The following is a 12,972-nucleotide window of genomic DNA, read 5'->3' on the forward strand; positions in this document are numbered from 1 at the left end:
AATGCTTAAAATTCAATAACTCAAGATTGGGACATACTACCACGACAGTTCTGCCATCGTTTGAAAGAGACTGTCTTATCCTATCAAGTGTGCGACTTTCGGCAACGTACACGTTATCGTTGATTTTTTATGAATTTTTATTTATATTAAATAATGCTTAAAATTCAATAACTCAAGATTGGGACATACTACCACGACAGTTCTGCCATCGTTTGAAAGAGACTGCCTTATCCTATCATGTGTGCGACTTTCGGCAACGTACACGTTATCGTTGATTTTTTATGAATTTTTATTTATATTAAATAATGCTTAAAATTCAATAACTCAAGATTGGCACATACTACCACAACGGTTCTGCCATCGTTTGAAAGAGACTGTCTTAACCTATCAAGTGTGCAACTTTCGGCAACGTACACATTATCGTTGATTTTTTATGAATTTTTATTTATATTAAATAATGCTTAAAATTCAATAACTCAAGATTGGGACATACTACCACGACAGTTCTGCCATTGTTTGAAAGAGACTGTCTTATCCTATCATGTGTGCGACTTTGGGCAACGTACACATTATCGTTGATTTTTTATGAATTTTTATTTATATTAAATAATGCTTAAAATTCAATAACTCAAGATTGGCACACACTACCACAACGGTTCTGCCATCGTTTGAAAGAGACTGTGTTAATCTATCATGTGCGCGACTTTCGGCAATGTACACGTTATCGTTGATTTTTTATGAATTTTTATTTATATAAAATAATGCTTAAAATTCAATAACTCAAGATTGGGACATACTACCACGACAGTTCTGCCATAGTTTGAAAGAGACTGTCTTAACCTATCATGTGTGCGACTTTCGGCAACGTACACGTTATCGTTGATTTTTTATGAATTTTTATTTATATTAAATAATGCTTAAAATTCAATAACTCAAGATTGGGACATACTACCACGACAGTTCTGCCATCGTTTGAAAGAGACTCTGTTAATGTATCATGTGTGTGACTTTCGGCAACGTACACATTATCGTTGATTTTTTATGAATTTTTATTTATATAAAATAATGCTTAAAATTCAATAACTCAAGATTGGGACATACTACCACAACGGTTCTGCCATCGTTTGAAAGAGACTGTCTTAACCTATCATGTGTGCGACTTTGGGCAACATACACGTTATCGTTGATTTTTTATGCATTTTTATTTATATTAAATAATGCTTAAAATTCAATAAGTCAAGATTGGCACATACTAACACAACGGTTCTGCCATCGTTTGAAAGAGACTGTCTTAAGCTATCAAGTGTGCGACTTTCGGCAACGTACACATTATCGTTGATTTTATATGCATTTTTATTTACATTAAATAATGCTTAAAATTCAATAACTCAAGATTGGGACATACTACCACAGCAGTTCTGCCATCGTTTGAAAGAGACTGTCTTATCCTATCATGTGTGCGACTTTCGGCAACATACACATTATCGTTGATTTTTTATGAATTTTTATTTATATTAAATAATGCTTAAAATTCAATAACTCAAGATTGGCACATACTACCACAACGGTTCTGCCATCGTTTGAAAGAGACTGTGTTAATCTATCATGTGTGCGACATTAGGCAACGTACACGTTATCGTTGATTTTTTATGAATTTTTATTTATATTAAATAATGCTTAAAATTCAATAACTCAAGATTGGGACATACTACCACGACAGTTCTGCCATAGTTTGAAAGAGACTGTCTTAACCTATCATGTGTGCGACTTTCGGCAACGTACACGTTATCGTTGATTTTTTATGAATTTTTATTTATATTAAATAATGCTTAAAATTCAATAACTCAAAATTGGGACATACTACCACGACAGTTCTGCCATCGTTTGAAAGAGACTCTGTTAATGTATCATGTGTGTGACTTTCGGCAACGTACACATTATCGTTGATTTTTTATGAATTTTTATTTATATAAAATAATGCTTAAAATTCAATAACTCAAGATTGGGACATACTACCACAACGGTTCTGCCATCGTTTGAAAGAGACTGTCTTAACCTATCATGTGTGCGACTTTCGGCAACGTACACGTTATCGTTGATTTTGTATGAATTTTTATTTATATTAAATAATGCTTAAAATTCAATAACTCAAGATTGGCACATACTACCACAACAGTTCTGCCATCGTTTGAAAGAGACTGTCTTAAGCTATCATGTGTGCGACTGTTGGCAACGTACACGTTATCGTTGTTTTTTTATGAATTTTTATTTATATTAAATAATGCTTAAAATTCAATAACTCAAGATTGGCACAAACTACCACAACAGTTCTGCCATCGTTTGAAAGAGACTGTCTTAACCCATCATGTGTGCAACTTTCGGCAACGTACACGTTATCGTTGATTTTCTATGAATTTTTATTTATATAAAATAATGCTTAAAATTCAATAAGTCAAGATTGGCACATACTACCACAACGGTTCTGCCATCGTTTGAAAGAGACTGCGTTAATCTATCATGTGTGCGACTTTCGGCAACGTACACGTTATCGTTGATTTTTTATGAATTTTTATTTATATTAAATAATGCTTAAAATTCAATAACTCAAGATTGGCACATACTACCACAACAGTTCTGCCATCGTTTGAAAGAGACTGTGTTAATCTATCATGTGTGCGACTTTCGGCAACGTACACGCTATCGTTGATTTTTTACGAATTTTTATTTATATTAAATAATGCTTAAAATTCAATAACTCAAGATTGGCACAAACTACCACAACGGTTCTGCCAGCGTTTCAAAGAGACTGTCTTAAGCTATCATGTGTGCGACTTTTGGCAACGTACACGTTACCGTTGATTTTGTATGAATTTTTATTTATATTAAATAATGCTTAAAATTCAATAACTCAAGATTGGCACATACTACCACAACAGTTCTGCCATCGTTTGAAAGAGACTGTGTTAATCTATCATGTGTGTGACTTTCGGCAACGTACACGTTATCGTTGATTTTCTATGAATTTTTATTTATATAAAATAATGCTTAAAATTCAATAAGTCAAGATTGGCACATACTACCACAACGGTTCTGCCATCGTTTGAAAGAGACTGCGTTAATCTATCATGTGTGCGACTTTCGGCAACGTACACGTTATCGTTGATTTTTTATGAATTTTTATTTATATAAAATAATGCTTAAAATTCAATAAGTCAAGATTGGCACATACTAACACAACGGTTCTGCCATCGTTTGAAATAGACTGTCTTAAGCTATCAAGTGTGCGACTTTCGGCAACGTACACATTATCGTTGATTTTATATGAATTTTTATTTACATTAAATAATGCTTAAAATTCAATAACTCAAGATTGGGACATACTACCACAGCAGTTCTGCCATCGTTTGAAAGAGACTGTCTTAACCTATCATGTGTGCGACTTTCGGCAACGTACACGTTATCGTTGATTTTGTATGAATTTTTATTTATATTAAATAATGCTTAAAATTCAATAACTCAAGATTGGCACATACTACCACAACAGTTCTGCCATCGTTTGAAAGAGACTGTGTTAATCTATCATGTGTGCGACTTTCGGCAACGTACACGCTATCGTTGATTTTTTACGAATTTTTATTTATGTTAAATAATGCTTAAAATTCAATAACTCAAGATTGGCACAAACTACCACAACGGTTCTGCCAGCGTTTGAAAGAGACTGTGTTAATCTATCATGTGTGTGACTTTCGGCAACGTACACGTTATCGTTGATTTTCTATGAATTTTTATTTATATAAAATAATGCTTAAAATTCAATAAGTCAAGATTGGCACATACTACCACAGCAGTTCTGCCATCGTTTGAAAGAGACTGTCTTATCCTATCATGTGTGCGACTTTCGGCAACATACACATTATCGTTGATTTTTTATGAATTTTTATTTATATTAAATAATGCTTAAAATTCAATAACTCAAGATTGGCACATACTACCACAACAGTTCTGCCATCGTTTGAAAGAGACTGTCTTAAGCTATCATGTGTGCGACTGTTGGCAACGTACACGTTATCGTTGTTTTTTTATGAATTTTTATTTATATTAAATAATGCTTAAAATTCAATAACTCAAGATTGGCACAAACTACCACAACAGTTCTGCCATCGTTTGAAAGAGACTGTCTTAACCCATCATGTGTGCAACTTTCGGCAACGTAAACGTTATCGTTGTTTTTTTATGAATTTTTATTTATATTAAATAATGCTTAAAATTCAATAACTCAAGATTGGCACATACTACCACAAAGGTTCTGCCATCGTTTGAAAGAGACTGTGTTAATCTATCATGTGTGTGACTTTCGGCAACGTACACGTTATCGTTGATTTTGTATGAATTTTTATTTATATTAAATAATGCTTAAAATTCAACAACTCAAGATTAGCACATACTACCACAACAATTCTGCCATCGTTTGAAAGAGACTGTGTTAATCTATCATGTGTGCGACTTTCGGCAACGTACACGCTATCGTTGATTTTTTACGAATTTTTATTTATATTAAATAATGCTTAAAATTCAATAACTCAAGATTGGCACAAACTACCACAACGGTTCTGCCAGCGTTTCAAAGAGACTGTCTTAAGCTATCATGTGTGCGACTTTTGGCAACGTACACGTTACCGTTGATTTTTTATGAATTTTTATTTATATTAAATAATGCTTAAAATTCAATAACTCAAGATTGGCACATACTACCACAAAGGTTCTGTCATCGTTTGAAAGAGACTGTCTTAAGCTATCATGTGTGCGACTTTCGGCAACGTACACGCAATCGTTGATTTTTTACGAATTTTTATTTATATTAAATAATGCTTAAAATTCAATAGCTCAAGATTGGCACATACTACCACAACGGTTCTGCCATCGTTTGAAATAGACTGTCTTAAGCTATTATGTGTGCGACTTCCGGCAACGTACACGCTATCGTTGATTTTTTACGAATTTTTATTTATATTAAATAATGCTTAAAATTAAATAGCTCAAGATTGGCACATACTACCACAACAGTTCTGCCATCGTTTGAAAGAGACTGTCTTAAGCTATCATGTGTGCGACTTTTGGCAACGTACACGTTACCGTTGATTTTTTATTAATTTTTATTTATATTAAATAATGCTTAAAAATCAATAACTCAAGATTGGCACACACTACCTTAACTACTTAAGATTATTTTTTTTCTCTCATTGTTTGTTACGGCTGTGGAAACAGAAAGAAATTCACTGGGTTTTTGGAACTTACCTGGCAGCATTCGTCTCACTCTTTCTGGCGAACCCACTCTTCAGAGCCTTCACACGGCGACACGTTCACAAATGGTGGCAGTGGTCCAAGTCTTGGATCTACAAAAGACGGCAGTGGTCTTAGTTGTACATTTCTTGTGAACAAGACAAGCCACAGGACTGTGAGAATGCCACCAAAGAGTTCCAGTAACTGTGAGTTCACAGCAGCAGAGAGAAAATGAGAGTGAAGAAGACCCAATGTCACCCTCATCCACCGCAACAGCGGCCAGCAACCCACCCGCGAGTATAGAACAGCTGTGTTCCATGTTACTGAGCTTCATGGCAGAGCAGAAAGGAAAGGACGATTATCTTCAGAAAGAAGCTGCAAAACAGGAACTGAGATGGCACTCAATGCAACACCAGTTTGGATTATTGCAGGAAGAGGTCCACAAGAGCCGCGCTGAGGGGAGACGCGAGCAGATGATGGAAACAGCTGACTTTTCTCAAACCCAGATCCTCCGCTGTACTCAGATGGGGAGTCAAATGTGGGAGTCCAGCCAAATGTGGACGAGACACGGCGTTCTGGAGTGCAAGTTCCAGCACACACAGTGTGGCCATCACCTAGGATGCAAACACTGAAAGACTCTAATGACATTTAACATTTTTTAACGATGTTTGAGCGCAAAGCGCAAACTGGCCGAGTGAAAGATGGGCACTGCATCTAGCCCTGCTTCTGGAAGGCAAAGCAAGGGCAGCATATGTGGCTATGGACGGCGCAGATATCGGAGACTATGACAAAGTAAAGGACGCTATCCTGAGAAAATATGAAATTAACAAAGGATTATAGAGCGCAGTCTTGGATCAGCTCTACACGTGGTGGAAATGTCTGAGATGTATGTTGCGGCGAGGCAGCCTGAAGGCAACTTTTGCTTCGACGATGTCAACAATGCACGTCAGCACATCAATCCCGGTCATAAAATTAGTGCATGCCCCAAACTGGCGAGTAGCTCTAACCAGCTGTGTTATAGCCCAAGGGCAGAGTCTAGCTTTGAACCAAAAGATGATAACCATGACAGTACTATCACTGTAAAAATAGGAAGCAAACGGTTTAAGGCACTTATTGACACAGGAGCTAGCCAGACATTAGTAGCTGCAAAATGTTTTCCTAACAGTGAGACACTGCATACTGGGGAGTTACGGGTGAAGTGCATCCATGGGGATGAACAGGTGTATCCCACAGCGGATGTTAACATTGAGGTCAAAGGGCAGGCTTACCGGCTAAAGGTAGGAATATTACAGCGGGCACCCTATTCTTTCATTTTGGGCAGGGATTTACCAGTGTTAATAGACCTCTTAGCAGATAAGCAGGTTACAGCAGAGGCATTGGTAGTAACCAGGCTCCAGACTAAGCAAGAAAGTGCAGCTGGAGAAAACCAGGCTCTTCTGAGAGAGCTACCCTACAATAAGCCACCTAAAAGCAAAACATCCAGACGTCAGAGAAGGCAGGATAAAGTCAGGGGCACGGCCATTCCAGAGCTGCTCAAACCCCCTGAGATAGAGGCAGACTCATTGCCTAGTAACATAGCGCAGCTACAGCGTGAGGACAAGTCCCTCGCTCTGTTATTCTTAAAAGCTGAGAGCCCGAGCGCAGACAAAGGTGAGATTCATTTTGTTCTAATCAGAGACATTCTGTAGAGGGTGAAAGGTGCAATACACCAACTAGTGGTACCTGTAGGTCTGAGGCAGGAAGTCAAGCTTTATCAAGTTCGCCGATGATACAACCGTGCTGGGTCTCATCACCAAAGGCGACGAGTCAGCATACAGAGAGGAGGTGCAGCGGCTGACAGACTGGTGTACAGTCAACAACCTTCACCTTAATGTGAACAAGACAAAGGAAATGGTTGTTGACGTCAGGAGAGCACAACACACCCACTCTCCACTCAACATCGACGGGTCCTCTGTGGAGATTGTTAAGAGCACCAAGTTCCTTGGTGTCCACTTAGCAGATAACCTCACCTGGACCCTGAACACCAGCTCTACAGCCAAGAAAATCTGAGAAAGGCCCGTCTCCCTCCACCCATCCTCACACTCTTCTATAGAGGGACCATTGAGAGCATCCTGAGCAGCTGCATCACTGCCTGGTTTGGGACCTGCACCGTCTCTGACCGCAAGACCCTCCAGCGTATTGTGAGGACAGCTGAGAGGATCATCGGCGTCTCTCTCCCCTCCATCACGGACATTTACACCACCCGCAGCATCCGCAAAGCAACCAGCATTGTGAATGACCCCACCCATCCTTCACACGAACTGTTCTCCCTCCTGCCTTCGGGAAGAAGGTACCGCAGCATCCGGTCCAGCACGACCAGATTCTGCAACAGCTTCTACCCCCAAGCCATCAGACTCCTCAACTGCAGAGACGGGACTGATGGTTTTTCTGTACATACACACACTGTCACTCTTACCCCACTTACCCCAGAAAATGGAAAGCACTAAAAACCCTACTACCTCACTGGACTCTATTGCACACTGTGTAATAGAGGTAATTACTACCTCACTGGTCTTTTTTGCACACTGTCTTGTTATTTATTATTCTTTGTCTGTATTGTGTTGTATTGTCTGTCTGCACTTTTTGTACTGGTTCACTTATTGTTCTGTCTACACTGTGTTTATGTGCACCATGGTCCTTGGAGGAACGTTGTTTCGTTTCACTGTGTACTCTGTATATAGCTGAAATGACAATAAAAACCACTTTGACTTTGACTTTGAAAAGTGCTAAAGCTAGGACATGCCGACCCTTGGGCAGGATACTTGGGTCATGTTAAAACCCAGAGCAGAGTAGCAGGCCAATTTTACTGGCCACGCCAACATTAAGACGTCATAGAATTCTGTAAAACATGCTCTGAGTGTCAACTAAGAGCCCCACCAAAAAATTCCCATGATAAGCTTACCCATCATAGATGTTCCATTTTCACGTATTGCCATGGATGTTGTAGGCCCCCTACCGAGGAGTCAGAGTGGCAAACGTTATATCTTGGTAATTTCTGTCTATGCAACCCGCTATCCGGAAGCGAATGCTTTGAGCAAAGTCAAAACACGTCAGCTCGTTAACGCTTTGCTGCAGTTAATTTCTAGAGTTGGTATACCACGTGAGATACTGACAGACCAGGGTACAAATTTCACATCCAGGCAGTTTAAAGACGTTTTTACGCTACTCGGCATAAAAGGCATTAGGACTACTCCCTTTCACCCACAGACAGACGGGTTGGTTGAGCACTTCAACCAGACTCTCAAGTGCATGCTGCGCAAGTTCGTGTCGGAGACAGGCTCTGACTGGGACAAGTGGCTCCCCTTCTTGTTGTTTGCTTACCGAGAAGTGCCACAAGCGTCAACCGGGTTCTCTCCGTTCCAGCTACTCTACGGGAGAGAAGTGAGAGGTCCGTTGGACGTCCTCAAGGAAGCATGGGAAGGACCCAACCCAACCCAGAGACTGAACGTCCTGTCCCATGTCCTAAAAATGAGGGACAAAATGGCGACTTTAACAGAGATGGTCCGGGAGAACATGGAGAGGGCTCAGCAACAGCAGAAGGTGTGGTATGACAAGGCAGCAAGGAACAGGGAGCTAAGGCCAGGTGAGAAAGTTCTCATTTTGCTACCTACATCAGATACCTGCCTGCTGGCGAAATGGCAGGGGCCATATGAGGTGGTACGACGCGTCGGGCAGACCTCGTGCGAAGTGGTGCTTCCAGACAGGAAGAAACGGCACCAGGTGCTGCACATCAACATGCTCAGGCCTTGGAAAGAAGCCAAGGTGAGCACCACGGAACAGCTATGGGTTAGGGCTGTGGAGGAAGAGGATGAGTGTCAAGAGCAGTACTTTCCTGGAGGGAGGGGACCTGCTGCAATGCCCAGTCTCTCACACCTGACACCACAGCAACAGTCACAGCTGAGGAGGCACATCCCATGGAAAGTCTTCGGTGAAAATCCAGGGAGAACCAACGTCACACAGCATAGCATTCGGCTGCTAAAGCAGGATCCAATCAGGCAAACCAACTGTAGAGTGCCAGCACGTCTGATCCCAGATCTCAAGAAGGAGGTGGAGAAGATGCTTGAACTGGGAGTGATCGATCCATCCACAAGTGAGTGGTGCAGCCCAGTGGTCTTGGTCCCTAAAAAGAATGGTGAACTGCGCTTTTGTATAGACTTTTCTAAGCTAAATTCAGTTTCTGCTTTTGATCCGTACCCCATGCCACGGGCAGATGAGTGGCTGGGGAAGGCGAGGTACCTGCCAACACTGGATCTGTGTAAAGGATACCGGCAGGTGCCATTATGCCCATCAGCACAAGAGTTGACAGCAACATTCCAGAGGCTGATGGATGCGGTTCTAAAGGACACAGAGGACATTGCAGCTGCATACATCGACGATGTAATCATATTCAGCGTGACTTGTGAGGAGCATGTCCAACACGTGAGCACAATCCTTCAACGCATTGCTGACACAGGATTGACTGCAAACCCAGCCAAGTGCGTACCTGGGTTACGTCCTAGAAAGGGGGCTCATACGCCCGCAAGTCGACAAGGTGGAGGCGGTCAAGGGATGCGGCTGACTTTTCTTTCTCGTCACGAGAAGTGACTGCTGTAAGGGGGGGGGGGGGGGGGTGATAAAATCAGTGGCTCCGACTCATCACCCAAATGTGCCAGAGACATTTTAAGTAGCTAACTGTATGCTTTAAAAGTATTACTGTGTTGTACTTACCTGCTCCTTAGAGGTTTCCTGGGGGACTGGTGGGTCAGCCAGCTCCTTCTCTTGTAGTAGCCGAAGGGCCCTCTGCCTACTATGAAGAGGGGGAGGGTTCCATCTTCTGTGATACCTGTGGGGAAGAAAATAATAATGTATTTTATTAAATAATTATGTATACTTACCTTATAGTGCACTATGAAAATAAGACATGTCTATATATATTGTTGCCGCAGTAGATTGTGTAAAAGTGTGTAGGAGATTGTGTGTAATTTTACCTCCACCCCCTGCTTGTTAGCAATGGTTTGTTCCTTCTTAATTAGGGGCGGGGCTACAAGTTTAAAAGGGGCTACCTTTTGGAGGGAAAGGGTTGGTTAGTTGGTTGGTTTCCCTGTTGTGCATTGGTTTTTGGACGAGACTGCTAGTCCTACTGGCTGCTACAAGTCAGTATTATTTGTTTGATAGTGCTGCTTCCAAGTCCTCCTGGACTTTAGTACTGACTATTTCTTTATTTTCTTTTTGTATATATATTTTTTTCTTTCCTCTTTTTTTATTATTTTTTATTTTTTTTCTCTCATTGTTTGTTATGGCTGTGGAAACACAAATTCACTGGGTTTTTGGAACTTACCTGGCAGCATTCGTCTCACTCTTTGTGGCGAACCAAATCTTCAGAGCCTCCACACGGTGACACGTTCACATAGTCTATTACCTGTATTTAATAAATATATGACTAAAAATGATCAAATTGAAGATCAAATTTTCAGAAGGGACCACACCTGAAATGAACCAAAATCCTGGAAGGTCCCAATTACAGCCTGTCTCAATACCAGAATAGGGTCTTCAGAAATTCTTCCACTCTTACATTGTGTTTTATTTGTAGAGATATATATAAACAAAATGAACAAAAACTTATACTGGAAACGTACTACTATGGTATTATTCCATGTGGTTGCTAAGCAGTTGCAATAGTACCAAACAACTGAGATACCATTGCAACTGCTTAGCAACCACAAAGAATATAATACTAATTAATGAAAAAATATACAATGTAAAGCTATTAAAATTATTATTTTTAAATGTCTCTACAAGTTAGCAAATTTACAGTTGCCTATATAGGCACTAAAGGAAAGGAGACATTTACATGTTAAATGCAGAACATTTTCATTGTGTGTTGAGTGAAAATGTAATGTACAAGGTAGTTCAGTTGTATGTTAGTTTTGGTTGATTATAAATACGAGTGTGTTTATTACAGGGGTATTTAATTAGAATTTAGTATGTTCCAGTTGGAGAAAATTGTGTCAGTCCAAGGTCCGGACCATTTAACTTGTTTTATGATTCAGTGCCATATCCTGTACTAAATATATATGTATATATATATGAAACACCCGTGAGCCGTGAGGTTGTTTGAACTACCCAGCTGGCACACAATCGACCTTCAACGTTGAAATGTGGTTGAAATATTACTAAACTAATGTCTGTTGTTGTTTCAACATTCACGTTGAATCAACATTTAATGTTCAATGGTTGTGCTAACGTTGAAATTTTAACGTTGAATCAACATAGTGTCCTCAACCTTCTGCCTTTTAAATCAGCATTTTACATTTCATCACCGTATAATTTCTAAACAGAAATTAACAGAAATAAAAAAGTGTTTTACTATTTGCAGTAACTGCCTGTTAATTTAACACCGTGTTCATATTATAATAGTTTTACTGTTTAGATTCAACCATAATATCTACGTTGATCAACGTTTATTCAACGTTAAAATGCCAGCTGGGTATGATGAAAAAATATATAATAATAATAATAATAATAATAATAATATGCCTCTCTGGCCAGATTTTGTGTACATTCCTTCCATGTCTCTGTGTCGCGCTCAGCGTAGTTTCCGCCCGTTCTCATTTTTCCGCCAGTTCTTGGGCTCCCTATCTTTCTAGAAAGGCGTTTTTTCCCTCCCGCATCCCAATTCACTAGCCGGGGCAGCGGTCTGCACAGATCTTATTGGCTGGGGAGAGCATTTGGTGATCTAATTACCTACCTTAAACTTTATTTTCTTTACCAATTGCTGCTGTAGACAAAGCACACGAAGCCCAACAGCTGTTAGCTAACTAACGCTACTTTTTCTATAACAACTAGGACAACTACTATGATTTTAGAAAATCTTTCCAAAAGCTTCAACGTGTCTGATACTAGTGGGTTAAATAGTTAACAAGCTAACCCAGCTAACTATGCCTAGCTGTTGCAGCTACAAGCCAATATCAGTATGTTGCCACATATAGGCTTTAAACAAGAACTTCAGACTTAAACAGCTTTTAAGCTTAATCACTTGCTACTTCTGCAACATGTTATCACTAAAACAAACCCACCTCCTCTTCTATCTCGAAAGATAACCCACCATTGTCTCATTCAGGTACCATATTTGAACTGAGCAACTGAACCTCTAAAATAGCTCGAAGTTGCAAAAAAAAATGCCTACTTTCTGTGAAAGGTTTGATTGACAACTAAAACCACCAATCAAGTCCTGGTGTTTTGGCGCCACTTGTGAAGATTTGGCGGATTTAGGGAGCGAATGTGAAAGCAGAGTCTGTGTACGTAATACTTCCTATTTGTGGAGATACCAGAGAGGCTGCACTATTGGATTGTGAACGAACCGTCTATAGCAGGGGTATTTAATTAGAATAAATTAGAAAGGAAAAAGTGTTTTACTACTTGCAGTAACTGTCTGTTAATTTAACACCGTGTTCATGTTATAGTTTTACTGTTGTAGTGTTTTTGATATCAGATGTTCAGTAATCAGATTGGTAGTGGTGGGAAACATTCTTTATACTCAGCTTTACTGTAGTGATGTAAGCTTACTGTTAACGCTCTGTTAACCATAGGATTTTCTCATTTTAGTGAGCTATGGTTTATTAAGGGTTGAACATATGACATTGAAACAACGTTGCTATATCAACGTTGATTCAA

Source organism: Astyanax mexicanus, chromosome 18 (assembly GCF_023375975.1).
Source record: "Astyanax mexicanus isolate ESR-SI-001 chromosome 18, AstMex3_surface, whole genome shotgun sequence".
Taxonomy (NCBI): domain Eukaryota; kingdom Metazoa; phylum Chordata; class Actinopteri; order Characiformes; family Acestrorhamphidae; genus Astyanax; species Astyanax mexicanus.